Source organism: Aplidium turbinatum, chromosome 6 (genome assembly GCF_918807975.1).
Source record: "Aplidium turbinatum chromosome 6, kaAplTurb1.1, whole genome shotgun sequence".
In the NCBI taxonomy this organism is placed as follows: domain Eukaryota; kingdom Metazoa; phylum Chordata; class Ascidiacea; order Aplousobranchia; family Polyclinidae; genus Aplidium; species Aplidium turbinatum.
Genome location: NC_137477.1, coordinates 34474491 through 34499058, shown reverse-complemented (window position 1 = coordinate 34499058; position 24568 = coordinate 34474491). Strand labels below are relative to the sequence as shown.

Genomic DNA, 24568 nt, shown 5'->3' with positions numbered 1-24568 from the left:
TTTATCCAGCTGGCAAAAGTGCGACCACAGTGCTTAGATGTGAAAATTGTTTGTTTTGAAAGGTGCGAAGATCGGAAACAACTGTTTGCTTGAGATGTAGGCAGATTTGGCTATAAGCCGCAAAAAATATATTCTTACACAGCTAACAATTCCATTGTTTTTGCATTGATGTTGTTGTACAGAATTAGCGCACGTGACAGTTCAGAGAGATGGGTGTCAAACCAGACAGGTGTCAAACCAGACGGGTTTTATTTTTTCTGTTTGATCCAGTTTTGGCTAATGGTACAAAAAAACCGTGACAAATTAATTGGCAGTGGATTTATGTATGTGTTCGATCGGTTCAGCTCAGACAAATCTAAAAAATTTTGGCGTTGTTACCTCAAAAATGATGAATGCAAGACGAGGATTCATACAAACGTTCAAAACAATCAGGTTAGTGACAGCACAAGATGCTGATCATAAAAATTTAGTTTATACAATGCAAAATAATAATGTTTCTGGTGGCCTAGTGACTAGTATCGATTGTGGCCTTATATGATTGGAAGATCTTAACCATTCTTGTTTTGGAGCATAGAATTTGGACTTTGGAATTTGGAGTGTTATTGAACTCATTTCATTATCACAAATTAGATATTATTGCACGGTAGTTTCTCTTTACAATAATGTTATTTCGTGCTTCCCAAATGAACTTGAAGTGAGCAACGCGTTTGAATCAAAGCTATTATTGATCAACTATAGCGCTTGAGTTAAGTATTTTCAAAAGAAAAAATAATTGTTACATTGACTTTGGCACCGTTTTGCCTCTGCGCCATTTTGTCTCTGCGCCATTTTTTCTGCGCCGTTTTGTCTTGCGCCGTTTTGTTCGCGCCTTAATGTCGTGGACCGAAAAAGCTGTTCCTTTCCTTGCAAAGCTGTAAAGGCCTGACCATTCCACGATTTCTTTTGCTGGAGGTTAGGTGTTATACACATTGCACTAATAGACATTCGTTTCGATTTGTTTCAAGTAACAAACGAACCAAACTCAGTTGGTAATCAACAATGTCTACAAGCGTTGTATCAACTTAAAACGTATGTAGGTAAAAGAATATTTTTTGTGAAAGTGTGAGGTAAGCATGGCCTTTAAAATGTCGTTTAATATCTTATATACAGTGAACCAGGCAATGAACGTTCAACAACAGTTCCATGAACATTCAACAACAATTTATAAATCAGCATGTTGCATTGGTCGGAATGGCCCGTTTCGGTGAGTCCGATTCGGTGAGTCCAATTCGGTGAGTCCGATTCCCTATTCGGTGATTTTTTTAATTTTTTTTTTTAATTATCGGGTACCATAGCTTAATTATCATTGCCGTTTAAGGGTTAGGGGTCAGGAGTTAGGAACTCACCGAATAGTAGCAGACCCTACATTGGTAGCCTATACAAAATGTTTAGAAAACAAACAGCCTACAAGCTGTCGCTGAAACGTCATCAAGCAATATAATCCCGTCGAAAATATAAGCATGAAAACCCAAACTGTCAAAAAAGAGGACATTTGAGCATTTTTTATTGTCCTCGGAGGACAGTTCATTTTTCTTGAAAAAAGAGGACAAATCCTCTTAAAAGAGGACATATGGTAGCCCTACTGTATACACTACAGTACACTTGAGTAATGAGTATAGGTCGATCTCGTGTATGTCAAATAGGGTGTACCAAAAAAAATATAGTTCTTTGGATGTTTTAGCCTATTTGCTGAAACTTGCATTTGGGGTCATAATCAACTTTACAACAAAAAATTTTCAATTTCAAAGATGTCTTACGCCGGTATTCTGCGTTTCCGTGACGACGCGCCCAAAAATTCATATTTTGCTCATAAATTCAGATCCGTAAGTGCTAGAGACTTCATTCTTGGTGCTATAGATGCAGAATGCCCACTTTCCTATCACCATTCAATACATTTATATACCCTAAAGTCTTTACTTTTTGAGTTTTTTGCTAAAAACTGATTTTTGCCCTGTTGTCATAGGAACCGGAATTTATCCAAAAATTATCTTAAAAAACATGAAATTCAACAAAAAATTCATGCTAAATGTGCATATTTATACTGGTACCGGTATGTATGATAGTTTAAATCCAGCTGCTTTGCTAACTGCTTTTCATTTGTTTTTGAGACAATAATGCAATTTGAGTGGTATAATTAGCACAGTACAAACCGGCATTTATAAGCCAGTTATATTATAAAGCAAGAAACACAAACTGTTAAACAAGAATGTTTGTCTTGTTGCAGACAAATATCAAATTAGCCATAGCTAGGCCATTAACACAACTTGTATTTGCAATAGGTTCAGACTTAAACAATAAAGAACCAGAAATTTGTACATGTACATATAATTAGAACTAAAGAAAGGGTAGTCAAATTAAGAGAAATCAGTGAAAAACTCTCAAAAATGCTCAACATTTGCGATACAATCTACGGTACAATGGGATGAATGGCCAACTTTTGCATCCTAGACAGCACACTCAAACAAAAACGCAACACATGTTGTTTTGCAATGCCTCATTGAAGATGAAGAGATCCTCTTGTCTCTAAGTGATGTTAAAAATAGTGACTCTGAATGTACTGCTACAATTCAACAATTACAAAAATATTGTGTTGATATATCCCAAATTGTTGGTTTAGTGTTTGATACCACTTCTGTGAACACTGACCTTGTAACAAAGATATTGTGGTTCGTCTTGAAGACTATTTTAGACGAAACCTCCTTCTATTTGCTTGCCGGCACCACATCATTGAGTTAGCATGTGGTGCTGCATGCAAAACTGTTTATGGACTGGAAAGACATCCTCTTCAGAAGACAGCACATTTAATGCTTTGAAGGAACTCTGGTCATCACTGAACCTTAATTATTACGATATTTGAGACAACAGTGCTTGGCCACGATGGACTAAGACCAGATGTGCTGACTGCCGATGTTTTGTTACCTGGCTCTAAGGATTCAAACAAATTCCGTAAGGATTATAGAGAACTTCTTGTGCTTTCTGTTGTGTTTCTCGGAGGAGCATTACCAAAAAAGGAGAACTTAGCATTTAAAGCTCCAGGAGTCCAGGTGCCACCAGTTATGCTGGGTCTGCTACTATTCAGTGAGTCCGATTCGGTGAGTTCCTAACCTCTAACCCTAACCCCAAACCCTAAAACGGCAATGATAATTAGGCTACGGTACCCAATAATTTAAAAAAAAAAATTGAAAAAAATCCCCCGTTAAGGGATCGGACTCACCGAATCGAACTCACCGAATCGAACTCACCAAAACGGGCCATTCCGAGTTATGCTAGATGAATGGCAAAGCTTTTCTACACTTTTAAAATTGCTTTATTTCGATCGCAGTTGAAAGCAAAAAGTGTTTTCAATAAAGAAGTCCTGAATAAGGTGTATTCTTTGGCAACTTTTCTTTCTCTATATAATGTAAAAAGCTGGTTAGAGTGCACTAGTGCATGCGATGTCGCACTAAATGACTTACTGCTGTACAAGCAGCTGAGTAAAGATTAATGAAGAATGGTGCATCTCATCTCCCTGCCCAATTGAGTCACATTGCTGAGGAAAACTTGAAGAAGCTAGACTGCCATCTCTGGTATCTAACTGAACGCTTGGTGGTGATGAGCTTGTTTGGCAAAAAAGTAACTACAACGGAAAACTCTACTTTGAGAAAATCCTTTTCATCATCATCATAATCCATCGTCGGTTTGTTCCCCACTAGTGGGGGTGGCCGATTGTTTCCGTGCAGCAATTGTTTTTATCCCTTTTCTCCATTTCACCCTGTCCCTTGCATCTTCCTCCTTCAGTTCGACTTTTTTAAATTCATCCTTCACTTGTTGTTTCCACGTTCTTCTTGGAAGACCGCGTTTCCTCTTCCCATCCACCTTTAGATCTAGTGCCTTTCTAAGAAAACTTCCTTCCTCCCTCCTTTTAAAATGCAAAAAAACAACAACAACCACACGTCAGCATAAACCAGATAACTGAACAGCAAATGCCCAAAAACATCAGCAAGGACACACAGCTGCGAGATTTATTTGGCTCAGAATCATGGATTCTTCTGGACACAATGGGAATAGACTCTTTTCTAAACAGCCATCCAAGGAAATGGGCAGAAGACAGCAATTTCTTGAAAGATGAAGAAATGGTTCACAGTATTTGTGTTGTTAATGATTCATGTGAAAGAGCATTAGGTTTGTTGACAAAATTCCACAGCAACCTCATCACCACATCAAGCAAGAGAAACAGTTTTTATACCAAATAGTCCGACAGTTTTCGAAAGAACAAGCTATTACAGCAACATCATCCGAAAAATTCACCAAACGCAATATGATCAAATACTTTGCTTAGCTTCTAACACAAAGAGCCTTTTGAAGACTGTTATAATGCTATATAGCAGTCTTATAGACTGTGTTATTCAGATTGGACTCCAGGGTTAAGTTGTAGATTATTCTGCATTGTTGCTGTTAGTTTTAACTATTTTTTAGGCGAGTTAATTGCTTCCAGTTTTCTTTTCAAAACATTTTAGTTCGGATGTAAGTAAAACTAATATCTCATATGGTATAATCCTATACATTAAATAGTCCATTATTTTGTGTACAGTATTGTAATGTTCTGCCACAAGCTTGAACTGCTAGCATGTAACTAGCTTACTGCAACATATCAGTGCTTAAACAACATAATTATACATCACATGCTAGAGTAATGAGTATGAAATAATGTAGTTTGGTATATGCGACATTGATTCGTAAATGTAATTGTAATGGTATCACTTACTCAGTAAATAACTGATGTTCATTGGCCAATTCTTTTCTTTGATTTATAATAATCACTGCCTGTCAGCTGTATACCAGAAACAGGTGTAAAATTACATATCAGCATAAATATTCATATTTCCATGAATTTTTTGTTGAATTTCATGTTTTTTAAGATTTTTTATGGATAAATCCCTATGACAACAGGGCAAAAATTAGTTTTTAGCAAAAATCTCAAAAAGTAAAGACTTTAGGGTATATAAATGTATTGAATGGTGCTAGGAAAGTGGACATTCTGCATCCATAGCACCAAGAATGAAGTCTCTAGCACTTACGGATCTGAATATATGACCAAAATATGAATTTTTGGCCTCGTTGTCACGGAAACGCAGAATACCGGCGTCAGACATCTTTGAAATTGAAAAATTTTTGTTGCAAAGTTAATTGTGACCCTAAATGCCTTTAGCAAATAGGCTAAAAAATCCAAAGAACTATATTTTTTTTGGTACACCCTAATGTCAAACCCCTACTTTTGTGCTGAAAATCGGTGATAATTCCTTCACCCGTGTACAAGTCGAATAGCTGATTCCCGACACTACCACTCCATGGTTCATCGAAGTTTTGACATTGACATAATAATGGTGAGAAAATTTCAAAGTTGATGCCATTTACAATACTCCGGGATGCAACAAGCGATTTCTCATATTCAGTTTTATCTGTCTTCAAATAGTTAGCGAAGATCATTGTTGCTGATAACAATTTTCATGCACGATTGTTTTTGTTACATCATTAAGGGTAATTTTTTGTCATGTCGTATGCGTAGCTATACGATGTTTCGTGGTCAAAATATACGTTGCACTACCATTACTACCATCAGTAGCAATTTTGGCGTTTCCGTTAATTAACTTCCTTAACTGTACGTCACAATGCCTACAAGTGGCACGCGTACCACAGTTTAGGAAACACAGATTTAAAGCAATTTTATAAAAATTTGAAGAAACAAAAGGTGACTCTAAAAAACACAGATCATTCATGAGATCTTTTTCATTTAAAAGTTTCTTTGTTAAAACTTGGGCTAAATATATGGGCAGGTGTCAAGCAGTCACTGAATTGATTCATCATCCAGTTCGAGTCGACCACACACACCACTTAGTGCAGTTGCATATGGCGTGGTCTGCAGTTCCTCTTTGTAGCACTCACAATTCGCAGATGGAGCTAACTTCTACTTTAAATGCATGTTAGAGCGACATAGTCTAACACCAGTAATGCAGTACGCAAGCAGTAGAACCACACCCAGTCCCAGACCTTTCTTGGAAAAAGTATTCCAGTGTCAAAAATGCATTGGAGTCTTGTGGAGTTATTTTTCAACTCCAAGCTCCATTGGTGGACCACCAAGTAGCCACACTCAGACCTATAAAGCTCCTTTATTTTTCTGGCAACCAGTCATGACCTACCAGAGCTTTTTCCCAGCAGCCGAATTCTCATGCTCAGTAGCCAAAATAAAAAGTGCATTAAAAATTGTGTTTGAAAAATCCATTAATTGATATTGTGTTTCTTGCGTTCACTCCAGGAAGAACAATTCAAACAAGGCCCGGAAACATATTTGCAGTTGTATTTAAATGCAGTGCTTCCCAAATAGATGTAGAGCTAGTCTTCGAGTTTTTATAGGTTGATGCTTAGATTTTTTGAAGAACTTTTATCGGAAATATTTCTCATCAGTGTGGGAGAGACTTTGTCTCGTTTCAAGTACAAACTCGAGAGGAAAAAAGGCTTTACGAACGAAATCGAGTGGAGTAAAAATGTTCGAAATACGAACGCAAGTGAAAAAATAGTTTTAAATACCCGTTAGGCTGGGCCAAAAAAGGGGTTATTTTTAAGAATTTATACTACGAGGTTGTAAGTCACCTAAAAGTTGTGAATGGGTATCAGGAACAAACCCATTATAAAATTTTTATTTTTTAATGACATCTTACGGTCAGACAGTCCGTTACCATAGCAACCGTTTTCGGCAAGACAATAAATTGACTAAATTGGTGATTTTTCAGGCTGTGAATGACTGTCAGGGCTCATTTTGGTACCAAAATATGCAGAAAAGACAGCCAAAAAGCATGGAACATATACAAGATGTCTATGAAACAATTAATTCCACTTTTAAATAAAAAAACATATTTTCTTCACATTTATGGTCAATTATTGAACAAAATGAAAATTAGTTATCCCGAAATCTACCAATGGAAGTCAATTACTTCCGAGTAACATCAGTACACAATACACACTCATACAATAAACATTCATATTAGTCCCAACTGTACAAAACGGATGCCAGTGACTTGTTTGTCACAACCTCAGATGACGTTGCCAGTCCATGTAGCATTGTAGCATCTCTCGGACACCCTTCACAACTCTGTATAGTGCCTGGAGCGGAGCTGCTTTTCAGATTTATAGGCTTTATTTGTGTTCAAATCTGTGGCGAGTCCTAATGCCCGCTTTGCTGCGTCATTGACAACACGGAGGTTGGCCACAACTTTCTTGCCATGACGGTAGTTGTCTGAGGTGGTCCATTGTGCAAGGGGGCTTGCCAAAGGGAGCTTGACAAAGCTGGAGTCAATATTCAAGAGCTCAAACATACTCGAAAAGTCATGTCCAATGAAGTCTTTGAGGGCTTTTGTGCCCAATTGATGTGAGGCTGGCATCTCCTGTTTTCTTCTCTGTGTAACGGTACTGTCTGTCGCGTCATGGTACCTCAGCAATCAGCATAGCCTTTCTCATCATCTGCTTGTCAGATGATGTTCGTTCCGAGAAGAGTGCCAAAAAGACCAATCTCTCTGAGAGATACCACATATGCATAGGCATCGAAATAGGGTGGGCGACGCCCACCCTGCAGTGAAACGAGGGTGGGCAAAATATGTTTCGCCCACCCTGTTTTCATTAGGAATGTGCCGATTACAAAATTTTTGCCGATGCCGATTCTTAAATATTTGCCGATGCCGATTCCGATTCTTTGGTTAAATGATTAAAGCTGCTTTTAGTTGGCGCTCTACAAGCGGTTGCGATTTTGTTACAAGTTGCTGCCTTTGAAATGTCTAAAAGCGTTCACTTTGTCGCCTGCTCTAGACAGCGTGATTTTTTATGGTAGTTCTTCACTTCTTGCACGCTACAAAGTGGTGATAGACACGCCTTTTATTTGTCGCTAAAAATGTCTGCATTAAGGTATATTCTACAGATCAAAGAAAACTCCCTAATTTTTCCGAATGCCGACTAGAGCTGGGCGATATTGGTAAAATCATTTCGATACGATATTACCAAAAATAAAACGATATTATCAAACTTTCGATATTTTACGGCGAATTGCAAACTATGGTTTTAATTAAAAAGGCAAATCTTCTGCGGTTACCCCGAGTAATGAAAAGAACACTAATTCAAAAGCGTTTTAAATCTTGCAAACAGTTGCTCACATTTTCTTTGCAGTTTATTCTCCCTCGCTTTTTCTCTTCTTGCTTTTAGCGCCTCGCATACTGCAAGCGGCACTAAAATAATAACTATTACGTAATAATCCATTTCTCCTTAATCTAACCGTTGTGTAATCATTCAACTTTTATATTTTATCTGGTCTGATTTTCTCCTTGAACGTTTTTCGTCATTTCAAAGAAAGAAAGTATTTTGATCTGGTGCCTACTAAACAAGAGTTTACAAAATGGCGGACAATCGTCATAATTTAGACTACCACTCTCCAAATGCTCGTTGACGCTGATGCGGTTGTTCAAAGAAACCGTTCTTTGATCGGTATTTCCACGCGTCCGCGATACTTTTGATTAGGAAACTTTGATAAAGAATCGACAATTTTGTTTTGATGCTGATTCCGATTCTCCAAAAATTGCCGATACCTGCCGATTCCGATTAATCGGCACATCCTTAGTTTTCATGACACTTATGAAGTGTTCGTTACAATTATTTCCGTTTTTGTTACACTCTGAATTATCCAACCAACTGCAGCGCAACTTCTTGTTTTACACTATGTCTCTCGCTAGGTATCCGACAGAACAAAGCATTTCCGCAACAACGCTGTGTTGAAAAAAGGCGGTACTCACTGCATTGTTGTTGCTACGGCCTACGGCAACTGCCACATGCTGGCAATTCCTGGTGAGAGAAAGCCACGTTTGATCTTTCCTCCGAATGGTCTCACTTTCGTGACGTTACAATCAAACTTCGGTTCCATGTCACCGTAAGGGAATATGAATATGACATCATAATGAACATGACAATAAAATAACCGATACAAACTAAGGACGTACTGAAACAATCGCTTTTTACAAATCTTTGCTTTTTACAAATCAAAATGTGGCAAATCCGAAGGCGCCACTTTACAGATAATGATAAACATCAAACCTATTAAAGCTTAATTGCTGCCATGACGCTAAATGCAGTCTTTGTGAGAAAGACTAACCATTGCGAATTTGCGAACATACACATTTAAATGAAATCTGTTTGAAAACTCTCGTCCACCCAGAATTCCTCTCTTCTAAGAAAAAATCGACGCCTATGCACATATGGTTTTGTAGCTTTTGTCTGGCCAGAACAACAAAGGAGAGAAATTTGGCAGGCCACTTCATTGGGTCCTTGCTGATACTGGCCTCTGCCTTGAGGAGGTTCTTCATTAGTGCCAGGTCATTCAATGGTGCATCGGCAGCACTCATGCACGTTAACTATGCTTTCGTGTAGAAGATTGCCAAGAATACAGCAAGACTGGTGAGTGGTGATGTCTTCCAATTCTTCAGGTGCATATACATCCCAAAGCTGGCATAGGAAGAGTGCCGCCTTAAATGTGTACAAAGTTTTGCTAATCCAACTGGCGTGGTGGAATGCCCAGGCGCTTTGATGGTGATGGATCTCCGACTGGCAGGGACAGGCCCTCCAAGAAACAGAAGTGTTAGTTCTGTCACCTCCAGGTGACACGTTGAAGCGTCTCCTTAGTGCTGTTCTCGATCCATGCCTGAAGGAAGTTGATGGTGTTATGTACTGTATATATATAGCATGTCAACTCACTTGATGGAGCAGTCACCTCGACCAACGTGTAGTTGTTGTGGTTCAATTCACTCCAATTGTTCACCAGTTGCTTCGCCCCCAGACCCCTGGGTAATCACAAAAAATTGCTTTTTCCTAATGGAAATCTGTTTAAATAAACCCTAAAACGTGGCAATGAGGTTATTCTTCCAGAAGCCCAAATTCAACATTCAACACCCAGAAGGTCCAAATTCGGACCGCGGTCCGCCAGTTGAGTAGCCCTGTTATAGACCGTTGCAAGTTGCGAAGAAAACGAGCTAAATACAGAGAAGAAATGAGTAAGAACGATGATGAGTTGTATTCAAAAGTCGATAAAATATATGTAGATGGAAGGAATGATTCAACTCAAAGTGTTACCCAAATTAACAGCAAATATTATCGCAATTCTGTGCTTGAAGAGCATTATGTAATAGTAGGGGAACCTGGTAAGTTCTACTTGTCTCATGTAATTCCTGAAGATAGAAAGGGCATCAGTATTGCAAAAGTGCTTCATGATGAATTGGAAGAAACTGTTCTCTTGGATCATCTTTGTGTGATAGGTAGCGATGGCACAGCATCCATGACGGGAGTCGGGAGCCCATCGAAGGGCAATTAACTGCTTGGAACAATTAATAGGTAGGCCATTTGTTTTCTCCATTGCAATGAGCTTCCTTTGCCTCATGTTTTTATGGAAATTGATGGCACAACCAAGGGGCCTGATTCCTTTTCTGGAAATATTGGGAAATATGTTTCTGACTGGAATATAGTCCCATCCCATAGCAATCTCTAGTGTTAATTTTCCAGAATTACCAAATGCTATTGTGAAAGGTCTCAGTTCTGATCAGTATTATTCGTACAGAATATGTTGGGCGGCACTTCTTGGCGATGTGGATGCAGATCTTGCATTACTAGAAGTCGGTGGGCTGTGTCACACAGGATGGCTAACTTTGGCGTGTAGGATCGTAAGGTTTTATGTTTCTGTATCAAAGCTTGTCATTATTGTAGAATTTTGCATAAAGGTTTATTTCCGCTCTTGGTTTGTAATTAAACACAAACATTCGATATCTGACAATGCCAAGAATTTCTACAACATGATTAGAAGAATAATGACCTTTCCAAACTCAAAAGTACAGAAGATTGCTCTGAAAACTCTGCAACGAAATGCTTTCTTCGCGAACCCTGAAAATAAATTAATTGGTATGCTTGGAGATGAAGATACCAAAAGAATAGCCGTCAATAAAATACATGCTTTGCATGGTAATACAGCATCAGCCGTAATCTTTGATTCAGACAACTTTGATGATGGGGCATTGGAGCAATCAGCTAGTGAGGAGGATGAACAATCAGACACGCCTGCTTCTACAGCTACTGTCAGGAAGTTCATGATTCCCAAGTTAAACGTTAGTGCAAAATGTTACTACAAACCAGTAAACATGAATGTGTTGGAGCTGACAGAACTACTCATTCTAAGAAGCTTATCTAATAGCGACATTGATGACGTTAGGAGAACAACCTTTCGTATGAATCATCCCTGTTATACCCAAGCCGTGAAAAGTCATATTCAAGTTGTTACTGAAGCAAGTGCATCTGTTTGGGGTTTTGGTCGACGTGATGTAATGATTGGTCAAAAACTGAATCAAGAAAACTAATGAAAAGATATGACACGAAAAACAATTTTCCTGCTGACGAAAGTAATGAATAATTTGATTATGAATGATAACATGAACATAAACAACATAATTGATGTAAATTAAATAATTAATAGTAAATTGCTTTTGGTAACTTGGTAAGCTAATGTTAAGAATATTGCTATCACAGTAAATTAGTAAACTATATTGTGAGAATCTAAAATGCCATTGATTTAAATAATTTGAATTTGATTGAAATTTAAAATGCCATTAATTGCCAATTGAATAGTAGGCTATTGGGTTTATGATTAAATATAATTTGACACTGATTACAAAAAGAATGTTGAATTGAAAAAGTTGTAATTCATGATATAAAACTCAACACTACTCAACATGTATAGCCTATTACATTTCCTACACATACAACAGCATACCAGGGCCTTACACTACAGTACATAGTAAATTCCACTTGCAAATGACCAGTAAAATTCGTCAAAATCATTTTTTGCTAATAACTCAATTTACAAATGTTTTAGAGAAAACATGTCTCTTAGAGCAGATATAAACATATATGTTAGGCATTTATAGACACCAAAACCAACCTTCTAGCATGTGTGTATCAAAAGTTATGGCGTATTTGAGAATTTTTGCTTGCTCGTGGCCACCAGATGGCGGTGGCGCTGCCAATATTGACAGCTACCCCCAAAAAATGATTTTAAAAGCCGTTTTGGGTCATTTGGCCTGTACGCAGACCCCATGTTTTTTGATTTGGAAAAAAAAATTTTTTTCACTCCACCCTAGTAACCACATCAGACTAACAAGCGAAATGTGCAATGAAACAAAGCTAGAAGCAAAGCTTTTATACTTATGAAATGTTTTTTGGTATGAAAATTAGTGACTAAATTGACCAAGTTAAAAGCTGTGCACTATGTGATCTGCAGAACACATCGGTCCAATTTAGATGGCTGACTAAGGGAAAACGACATTTGATACTACAGTATTTGCTATTTCAAGAGTTTGGAAAGAACCCCGAAATCATACAGAAGACAGTTGTTGCTATATGGTTGACAGTTCACGGTTTAGAAAAACAAAAAACCGACATAACATTGCATATTCTTCCATATTACGTTCAATTGCACCTGTTTCGCATAGCAGTCAGCAGCTGAGTTGCCAATTCTCAAACCCTTGAACAAGAAAACTGCATAAGACACGGTAGTGCCTCAAGATATAAAAAAAGTCTCTCATGACGAATTCAACATACCTAATGCAGACATAAATTCAGAATTTTGGTAATAGGCTCAACGAAGCAATAATTATTAACTTTTGGAAACAATGTGATGAAAGAATATGAAAAATAGTGTGTTTCATGTCCATAAAAATGCATTTCCTGCACTCCCATCTTGATTGTATTAATCCTTGTATGGGTGATTGGTGGAAGCGGAAAAGATGGTGAAAGGTTTCATCTTATATGGAAAGAAAATATCTAGGGCAGTGAATTTGCAACATGAAAGGGGGGGGTGTATGGTCGGCAATACGAGAGAAGATTTCTCAGTGTATAGACGCAAGTCACACAAATGTGACCACTTTTGAAGTGTTTTCATTTTTGCATGATGCATATATGGCTTATATTTTCATATTGTTTCTTTGTGTTTGCATGTTTACACGTTTAATAGAAAACTATGCTGATTAATACAGACAATCTTTGAGTAAAACTAAAATTCAAAAAAGTGACATTTTATCAAAAGTAAGGACACTTCAGATTTTTTTTGCTACTTTGGTGATTAGTTTGAAGTAACAGAACACAATATATAAAAAATTTTCCGCAACTAAAAATTTTCCGAAATTTTGTTATATGGTGTTATTGATTTGAACACATAACAGTATTGTATTTGGTTGTTTCTGTTTTGTTTGGCGTTTTTTGTGATTAATGTTAAGAATGGTTTTTCTATTAAAGCAACCAATGCATAAACTTTCTCGGACTGGTTTGTTGCTTTATAACTTTAGTAACAAATTTTTCGTAGATGTATATCATATCGATATCGGCCTGAAAAGGTGATATCGGTCAAGCTCTATTTCCTGGTACACTAAAGATGGGGTCTGCTACTATTCGGCAAGTCTGATTTGGAGAGTTCCCTATTCGGAGACAGCCTTTTTCGGAGAGTTCCCTATTCGGAGATTTTTTGAAATTTTTTTTGAAAATTATTATTAATTTTAAAAATTAATTATTTAAAAATATAGGTTTACTCTAAACTGCCACTTAGGTTTTAACTTCATCTTTCATGGCAAATGCTATTTGGCAACTGTCTTTTTTAATTGACATGTTTTCGCTGAGACTTTATCTCATTAACCCCTATTGTTAATCATGAAAACTGTTGTTTTGATGTAAAACTTTCATGATACGTGCTTGTGACCGAATAAGTGATTGAGTTGAAAGAAATTTGGCACGGCCGCAACACCTTCAGAAAAATTTAAGATATGAAGGGAAAATAAAAAAAAGAAGATGTCAACGTCGCTAAACGTTGAAATACCGTAGCCTAGCTATCCCAACCAGCAGTTTTCATGATTAACAATAGCATTTTGAACGAGCCCAGACAACAAAATTCATCATTTTTACATTGATTCGAACGTCTGCAGACGTTGAATCAATGTAAAAATGACGGATTTTGCCATCTGGGAAGGCACTCAAAGGTAAACACTGGATAAAATGCAAGAATGCAAAAGAAACGATATTGTGGAATAAAATACAAAATTTTCTAAACAAACAGAAGAATAGGACATACGGTACATCTCTCTGTTATCATTTTTAATGTAAAAACTCCTTTTGTGGTTCCTTTGTCTGGAACAAATAAAAACTGTGCTGTTGAAATTTCCGATTGTAGTTTTGGTCTCAATCTCATCATCATGATTCGGAGTAAGATGTTTGTTAGGTGATTCACAAGGCTCATTGTTCTGTGGAGTGAGCATTCTGTTGCTCCGTTTTTCTTTGGTAAAGTTATGAATATGGAACGTACCATATCACTAGGGTCTTTCCAGTGTCATAAATATGATTTAAGATGTCAGTGGTTAGGTCTAAACCCCACTCATCTAAAGCTTCGAGAATTTCAACTATAAAAGAAACAATCTTGTGGATTAAAATACAAAATTCTCTACTGTAAATAAACAGAAGGCGTCGTTGGATTTAAAATTTTGTAATAGTTGAGGATTCTAATATATTCTAAGTTTGCATGCAGAAGGCGATGCAGGATACATGTCAACTTTATCTGAGCAAACAATAATAGTTCAAAAATAAATTTAATTCACTTTTGAGTTTTAAGATCTCAATGGTTAGGTCTAAACCCCACTCATCTAAAGCTTCGATAATTTCAACTAAAAAAGAAACGATATTGTGGAATATTCTAGTATGCGTATCCTAGTCAACTAAAGTTCTCTTTTCTACACGATTTCAACGTTTAGCGACGTTAAAACAATGTAGAAACGGCAATTTCTGCTGGTCGGGATAGCTAGGCTACGGTATTTCAACGTTTAGCGACGTTGACATCTTCTTTTTTTTATTTTCCCTTCATATCTTAAATTTTTCTGAAGGTGTTGCGGCCGTGCCAAATTTCTTTCAACTCAATCACTTATTCGGTCACAAGCACGTTTTAACGTTCGCGTTTTGTCGCTTCTACCTTTTTCTCGACCTTTGCTATGTTGACGTGTATTGCTTTTGATATGATGGTCACAAATAAAAACAACTCAAACTCAACTGAACTGACATGACGAATTTTCATTTAATTGTTCAAACATTTTATTTCTATTTTCTCTGCACGATTTCATCGTTGAAGCGATGTAAAAACGGCAATGATAAATAGGCTACGATACCCGATAATTTTCTATTTTGTTCTGCACGATTCCAACGTTTAGCGACGTTAAAACGATGTAAAAACGACAATGATAATTAGGCTACGGCACCCGATAATTTTCAAAAAAAAATTCAAAAAATCTCCGAATAGGGAACTTTCCGAAAAAGGCTGTCTCCGAATAGGGAACTCTCCGAATCGGACTCTCTGAATCGGACTCTCTGAATCGGACTCGCCGAAACGGGCCATTCCGCTAAAGATGGGGGGACACTTGTCAAAGAGGCACAGCAAGGTCTTGGTTTTGGTATTCATGCCTTTAGAAGTGAGGCCCAGCAATTAGAAAACAAATATGCCTATTATTACAGAGAGTTTGAATTTTATACACAAAATTTGAAACAAAAATGGCTTTTTTGGAAATATTTTTTATTAAATTGCATCACACCCACTGTCTAGTTGTTATATCATCTTTGGCTTTCAATTCTGCATCATTTGGTACCAGCAGCATCTCTGAGGGTCATTCAAAGCGTGATAAATCATTATTTTAGGCATTTTATGTAGTTGTCGGTAATGGTTTCCACGGTAACAGACTGTCTTACCATAAGACGTAATTTTTTTTTATCAAATTTATATTTTTGTGTTTCTGACAGTCACTCACAACTTTTACGAAACTTACATTAAATTCTAAACAACTTAGTTTTTTTGGCCCAGCCTAATACCCGTGCACTATTTAATTATTATTCATGTGTGGATGCATCTTCAAAATTTTCTAGATCTAGAAATTCCCAATGAGCCTAGAATCAACAACAGGAAAACCAATCAAAAAGTGCGCCCCCCTTAAAGCATCGACTGGCGAGATCCTTACAGACAAGGACAAGCAGATGGCACGCTGGGTGGAACATTACCTGGGACTATATTCAACAGAAAACTCAGTCTCTCAAGACGTGCTAGACAACATTGAAGATTTACCTGTTATTGCAGAGCTTGATGCAGAACCTACTTTAGAAGAACTGAGTAAAGACATTGACTCTATGCAAAGTGGGAAAGCACCGGGAGAGAATAACATTCCAGCTGAGGTCATAAAGTGTGGGAAACCTGTCCTGCTAAAACCACTGCAGGAGATACTGCATCTTTGTTGGAAAGAGGGCCAAGTACCGCAGTCCATGCGCAACTCCAAGATCATTACTCTGTACAAGAACAAGGGGGATCGCACTGACTGCAACAGCTACAGAGGGATCTCTCTGCTTAGCATCGTGGGAAAAGTCTTCACCAAAGTGGTTCTTAGGCGCCTTCAGGTATTGGCCGACAGGGTCTACCCTGAATCTCAGTGCGGGTTCCGTGCCCAGAGGTCCACAACAGACATGATTTTCTCCGAACGACAGCTTCAAGAGAAGTGCCGTGAGCAGCAGAGGCCGTTATACATCGCCTTTATTGACCTGACGAAGGCTTTTGACCTTGTCAGCAGGAGAGGCCTGTTTCAGCTATTGCAGAAGATTGGCTGTCCCCCACAGCTGCTTAGCATCATCATCTCATTCCACAAGGACATGCAGGGTGTGGTCAGCTACGACGGGGAGACCTCTGAACCCTTCGCAATTCGGTCTGGTGTGAAACAAGGATGTGTCCTTGCGCCGACTTTGTATGGGATTTTCTTCTCTCTGTTGCTGAACTTTGCATTCGGTCACTCCACACAAGGAGTCCACCTACACACCCGCAGTGATGGGAAACTGTTCAACCTGGCCGACTGAGAGCCAAGACAAAGGTTCGTACAGTGCTGAATGCTGATCAGAGAACTGTTGTTTGCCGACGACGCAGCACTGTCAGCACACGTCGAGCACAAACTGCAGCAGTTACTCAACCAGTTTGCACACGCCTGTAGGGAATTCGCACTGACCATCAGTATCAAGAAAACAGTAGTCATGGGCCAAGATGTCCCCAAGCCACCTGTCATCACCATAGGACCAGAAGTGCTCAAAGTGACAGACCACTTCACCTACCTTGGTTCAACGATCACCAGCAACCTGTCCTTAGATAAGGAAATCGACAGACGGATAGCCACGGCTGCAAGAGTGATAACTCAACTCGGGGCGAGAGTGAGGGACAATAATCTTTTGACACTTAACACAAAACTCAAAGTGTACTGTACAGGGTTCGATCTTAGCACTGGTCCTCTGGCCAATGTCTAGTGCGAGTTTCCCGCGGACCAGTACAAATCGTTTCACACTGGTCCGACTGTCCAGTGCGAAAATATCATCGTATTATGTCGTTTGATCGTTTAAAGTGCGTGGTTCTCGTTTGCACTTCTCTTCAAACAACAAAACACGTGATTCGTGAGTGCTACCGGTAATCATTTTAACAATTCAAAAGTACTAACTTATAGACATAAACATGATTTTTTTTTTTGAGAACTTTAGTTGACTAGGATACGCATACCAGGATATTCCACAATATCGTTTCTTTTTTAGTTGAAATTATTGAAGCTTTAGATGAGTGGGGTTTAGACCTAACCATTGAGATCTTAAGACTAAAAAGCAAATTAAATTTATTTCAGGGTTGATCGGTTTAAACCGGGGCGGTTTAAACCGGGCAGTTTTGACCACATATTACTGGTCAAAACCCCTTTAGTGTATGAATCAAGTTGCTTTTCAATTGAATTAAAAATATTACCCTCCATGCTTAGTAATGATGTTCAACTATATTTTGTTTTGATCAACAATAACCTAAATGCTGGGTTTGGACTAAAAAATATTCAATTTCTCTGTTTATTTTTGATATTTCAATCAGTTAGTTATGGTATTTTAATTATTGAGAAAATTCAAATTCTAAAAATAAGTTTCTGATGAACCAAAAAATGCTTGGTAGAACGATGAACAATTTGCAGAGTCAACTGAAGTATATACAAGGATTTATTCCAACAAATTTTTTTTTATGAAAACATTTGCCATCAAATTTTGCCTGACAGGTCGATATTGGCGGCCATAAATGAAAGTTCAGCTATTTCGAGGCCTGCATATCAAAATGGTCACAACTCACAACTGCTTTTATATTTCCTAAATAGCCCATAGCCCAGGTATCCGACCATTCAATAGCCTACATAAAAATATTTTTCTGGGTTTTGACCAGTTTTGATCGGTTTAAACCTAGTTTTTACTGGTTAAAACCAGGTTTAAACCGCTTAGTGGTCAAAACCAGTTTTGACCACTAAGCGGTTTTCTGGGTCAAAACCAGTTTTGACCCAGAAAACCGGAGCAACAGAATGCTCACTCCACAGAACAATTAGCCTTGTGAATCACCTAACAAACATCTTACTCCGAATCATGATGATGAGATTGAGACCAAAACTACAATCGGAAATTTCAACAGCACAGTTTTTATTTGTTCCAGACAAAGGAACCACAAAAAGGAATTTTTACATTAAAAATGATAACAGAGAGATGTATGTCCTATTCTTCTGTTTATTTAGACAATTTTGTATTTTATTCCACAATATCGTTTCTTTTGCATTCTTGAATTTTATTCAGTGTTTACCTTTGAGTGCCTTCCCAGACGGCAAAATCCGTCATTTTTACATTGATTCAACGTCTGCAGACGTTCGAATCAATGTAAAAATGACGAATTTTGTTGTCTGGGCTTGTTCAAAATATGTGTATTACATCAAAAACAACAGTTTTCATGATTAACAATAGGGGTTAATGAGATAAAGACTCAGCGAAAACGTGTCAACTAAAAAAAGACAGTTGCCAAATAGCGTTTGCCATAAAAGATGAAGTTAAAACCTAAGTGGTAGTTTAGAGTAAACCTGGGTTTCGGCGTTACATGACCTGGAATTCCTTTAGTTAGTTCCTTCGTTAGACCCTCAGTTGATGTTACTTGATCATGGCAGAGGAATCGATTAGTATGCAACGCAAAGGTGAGGTTTTTCTACATGATGGCTATATGTTTCAACTAGATACATATAGTGCAGACAGGCTTAAGAAATACTGGCGTTGTTCTCGACGTGATGAGAAATGCAAGGCTCGCATCCACACTTGTGCGGCAACGAATCAGGTAATAATGTGTGTTATGATGACTATATTTTGATCATTTGAAAAAATGTGCCAAGAAATGTCAAGTACTTGAATTGTAATAATCGCAACCATTGTTTACCTGCATTGACGCTGGAGCTGGGAATGCACCACGGACTGGCCTATCCTAGTAATTACAACTGCTTTGATAGTGACGTTGTGCTATTACTTATTACTAGGGCCATTTTTTTACCTAAAAAATTGAAAAATATGACTTTATTTTTTGAAATATATTATCTTCGTCGTATGAGCTGTTCTTCCGGACTATATGTTTGGGCATGATGTCATCAGCCACTCGACAGTCTCGTCATCCAGGGCCTTCAGTCCAAGCGTTCCATGTGGTGGTTGATGGATTGGGCAGTCATGGATGACATGGTCTACTGTCTGGTCTGTGGCGCCACACTCGCATCCCGGTGAGGGAGCCAGGCCCCATCTGCACATGTCTGAACGAAAGCGACCGACGCCGGTTCGTAGGGGGTTAAGCCGGACCCACGCAAGTCTTGCGAGGGACATTCCCGGAGGGTGGAGATCGACGTCGGGTAGGATATCACGGAGTCGGGAGGTGTTGCTTTGCCACTCCATGTTCCATGTGTAGTTCGTCCAGTATGCCGCACTTATTCCAAGATCTTCAACGTTGTTCAGAAGCTGTCGTGCGGCGGGCACAAATGGGCATCTTGATTTCAGTCGCTGCTGTCCTCCAGGTAGGCGCTGGAGTGTACTGTGGAGGAGGTGGTCGGGGTCCAGTGCGCGACGAGCAAGGGAAATCATGGCTCCTTTACAGCGAAGCTCAGCAGGTTGGATGCCTGCAAGGATGGGAAGGCAGTCCGTTAGAGTGGGACGCAGGCATCCAGTCACAGTGCGTCATTGATGGCGGTGTCAATGTGGCGGGTGTGAGAGCTGCGGCACCACACTGGTGCGCAGTAATCAGCGGTAGAATGGACGAGGGCCAAGGTAGCTGTGCGAAGGGTTTTCGCATCAGCTCCCCAGCCGGAACCCGCCAGCCGCCTCAAAAGTGCAACACGCGCAGATAGTTTATATTATGATAATAATATATGACTTTGTTTTAAAACATCAAATTTATGCTAATCTCTGTAATTAATAACTCGTATGCAAGTTTTTACATGTATATATTTTGAACAATAACACACTCGAACAACTAACAAAACACTTCTGTTTCGCTTGAAAATCACTACAAAAATTCAAATGTCTAATGCATGTAGGCCTACCTACCAAACCAGCTACTTAGTAAAAATCAAAGCTCTGTACTCGAAAAATACCCTTGACTCTTGAGGTCTCAGCACTGGTTGACCTAGTCGCCGTTAATAAGCTGAATTATCCTAAGTCCAAATTTTTCAAAATTGCGTTTTTGATTGATTTGGTATCTTTATAGACTACAGTTTATTTTGTTAAAGCATCGTAAGTCCATCTGCTTTAGTTTTGATGATACAGAACGATGAACTACTGTAAATTGGAGTTACGATTGTTTTGCAAAAAAAAAATAATAAAATGGGACTTACGATACTCTGCTCTGAAAGTAATTTTACACGTTTCACGTTAACACTGCCTTTTCTTTTAGCTAATTTTTCTTTCAGTCGTTTTTTGCATGTTGATATTTAAGGCTTAGTTATATTTGAAAAAAATAAAAACAAGAGAATTTCGACACTTTAAACCCTGATTAACGTAAAGTCAATAGAGGATCTATTTAATATTAGTTATATTTCTTTCTATTTTGCACAACAGTTTTGCTGTATTATTGTAACTACATTTCGACAAATTTTTATTGTTAAACTATCGTATGTCCATATTTATTTTTCTAACGTTCAATTTTTGCAAAAAAAAATTATCTTTTTTTCAACAACAAAACTTCATGAAAAACAATGTTTAGTTTTTATGTTTTTCCGTTAGAGAGCTTTTAGAAAGATCAAACAGTGTACAGCAAACACAGCGTGAACTTTAAAATTCAATTTTCTCAAAACTGCATTTTTGGAGGTACGATGGTTCAGCTTATTACTATATTAGCGACGTAGTGGCCTACTGCAAGTGTTTATAATGTTCAGAGACTGGATTGTGTGTTGCAAAATGATGTGTCACAATGCAAATTAACATCAAACAGCAAGCGCTATTACTAGGCTACAGAAAGTAATAAAAATGTTGCTTCCAATGCTTCGTGAGACTCAGCGTGAGAACTCTCATTGCCTCCCTTATTGACAAATTATCAAATTTCAATGTCTACAGGAGCTGTTTGAACTGCATTTACAAAGTTACTCGGGCTCAATCTTTGTATTTTAAAGTAAAAATGAAGTCATATTTTATAATCTAAAGCAGAAAATATAACTTTTTATGACTTTACAACTTCTTAAATAGACCCCGTAGAAACGTCGTTGTTTCACTGTTATCGGTTTGACAACTTTCTGCATTACCAATAAAAATATGACTTTAATGACTTTTACTGGCCCTACTTATTACACAGGTAGTGAACACTGGCAAGAATCAGCACAATCATGATGTTTGTGCGAAGTCGGTGGAAGTCGCGAAAGCACAAACCGGCATTAAAAGGCGGGCTGTTGATACAATGGAGCAACCGGCGCAGCTCATCAATGCGGCGATTCAAAATCTAAGCGACGCACTTTTGCCATCGCAAGTTAGTGTACCCAAGATATTTCCATTTATCAACTTGTTTCACTGCAACACCATTGAGTGTAAGGTTGCAGTTAGGATAAGTTTTCTTTTTTTGATATGGTCATACATTCTGTTTTTGAGTTTAACTCTACACCAGTGGTTCCCAACCTGGGGTCCGTGAGAAAGCATTTGGGGGTTCGTGATTACCTTGATAAATTTTGGAAAAAAAACGAAAAGCAATCTTTTTACTTTCAATTAAGCTCAAGCCGCGAGAATAAACTGTACCGGTATGCATTAAAATAAATCTATGCTGCTGCCTACAGTGCGTAGGCCTACATTGACCTAAAACTAGGCCTACATCTACCACAACGCATGTCGATTACAGTCAAATCAGGATTGGCTCGTCTATTACATAATAGAAAGCATGCGGTGCAACCAAAGTTCAGTCGTTTACTTCAGGAAAGGCAACAACAGCTCTCTCATCAAATTTGCTTGTACGTTGAAAAAGTTTCGGCATGGCACATTGGGTAGGGCCACCATATGTTCTCTTTTAAGAGGATTTGTCCTCTTTTTTCAAGAAAAATGAACTGTCCTCCGAGGACAATAAAAAATGCTCAAATGTCCTCTTTTTTGACAGTTTGGGTTTTCATGCTTATATTTTCGACGTGATTATATTGCTTGATGACGTTTCAGCGACAGCTTGTAGGCTATTTGTTTTCTAAACATTTTGTATAGGCTACCAATGTAGGGTCTGCTACTATTCAGTGAGTCCAATTCGGTGAGTTCCTAACTCCTGACCCCTAACCTCAAACCCCTAACCCTTAAACGGCAATGATAATTAGGCTATGGTACCCAATAATTAAAAAAAAAAATTAAAAAAATCACCGAATAGGGAATCGGACTCACCGAACTGGACTCACCGAATCGGACTCACCGAATCGGACTCACCGAAACGGGCCATTCCGACCAATGCAACATGCTGATTTATAAATTGTTGTTGAATGTTCATGGAACTGTTGTTGAACGTTCATTGCCTGGTTCACTGTATATAAGATATTAAACGACATTTTAAAGGCCATGCTTACCTCACACTTTCACAAAAAATATTCTTTTACCTACATACGTTTTAAGTTGATACAACGCTTGTAGACATTGTTGATTACCAACTGAGTTTGGTTCGTTTGTTACTTGAAACAAATCGAAACGAATGTCTATTAGTGCAATGTGTATAACACCTAACCTCCAGCAAAAGAAATCGTGGAATGGATAGGCCTTTACAGCTTTGCAAGGAAAGGAACAGCTTTTTCGGTCCACAACATTAAGGCACGAACAAAACGGCGCGAGACAAAACGGCGCAGAAAAAATGGCGCAGAGACAAAATGGCGCAGAGGCAAAACGGCGCAGAGGCAAAACGGCGCAGACAAAACGGTGCCAAAGTCAATGTAACAATTTTTTTTTCTTTTGAAAATACTTAACTCAAGCGCTATAGTTGATCAATATTAGCTTTGATTCAAACGCGTTGCTCACTTCAAGTTCATTTGGGAAGCACGAAATAACATTATTGTAAAGAGAAACTACCGTGCAATAATATCTAATTTGTGATAATGAAATGAGTTCAATAACACTCTAAATTCCAAAGTCCAAATTCTATGCTCCAAAACAAGAATGGTTAAGATCTTCCAATCATATAAGGCCACAATCGATACTAGTCACTAGGCCACCAGAAACATTATTATTTTGCATTGTATAAACTAAATTTTTATGATCAGCATCTTGTGCTGTCACTAACCTGATTGTTTTGAACGTTTGTATGAATCCTTGCCTTGCATTCATCATTTTTGAGGTAACAATGCCAAATTTTTTTAGATTTGTCTGAGCTGAACCGATTGAACACATACATAAATCCACTGCCAATTAATTTGTCACGGTTTTTTTGCGATTGCGAGATTTGCAATGACATCTTGAATCTCAACCCCTTGTGTCTAGCTCTCAATAAATGACATATGCCGGTCTGTAATTTATACCATTAGCCAAACTGGATCAAACAGAAAAAATAAAACCCGTCTGGTTTGACACCTGTCTGGTTTGACACCCATCTCTCTGAACTGTCACGTGCGCTAATTCTGTACAACAACATCAATGCAAAAACAATGGAATTGTTAGCTGTGTAAGAATATATTTTTTGCGGCTTGTAGCCAAATCTGCCTACATCTCAAGCAAACAGTTGTTTCCGATCTTCGCACCTTTCAAAACAAACAATTTTCACGTCTAAGCACTGTGGTCGCACTTTTGCCAGCTGGATAAATACTCATTTAATTATCACAAATTAGATATTATTGCCAATGACTTTGGTGCCGTTTTGTCTGCGCCGTTTTGTCTGCGCCGTTTTGTCTGCGCCGTTTTGCCACTGCGCCATTTTGTCTCTGCGCCGTTTTGCCTCTGCGCCATTTTTTCTGCGCCGTTTTGTTCGCGCCTTAATGTCCTGCTTCGCAGCTTTTTAGTTCACTTTGTTTTTAGCATCTTAACGGTGATATGTGCAGCCTACTGTTTTCGGAATGGCCGTTTCGGTGAGTCCGATTCGATGAGTCCGATTCGGTGAGTCCGATCCCTTAACGAGGGATTT

General features: G+C 38.3%; 1 protein-coding gene across 1 annotated transcript in view; it reads right to left on the bottom strand.

Annotated features, from left to right (window-relative positions):
• The window catches only part of LOC145772224 (1-acyl-sn-glycerol-3-phosphate acyltransferase epsilon-like), a 61931-nt gene that overhangs the window by 31439 nt on the left and 5924 nt on the right, over positions 1–24568 (bottom strand). The window lies entirely within an intron of this gene.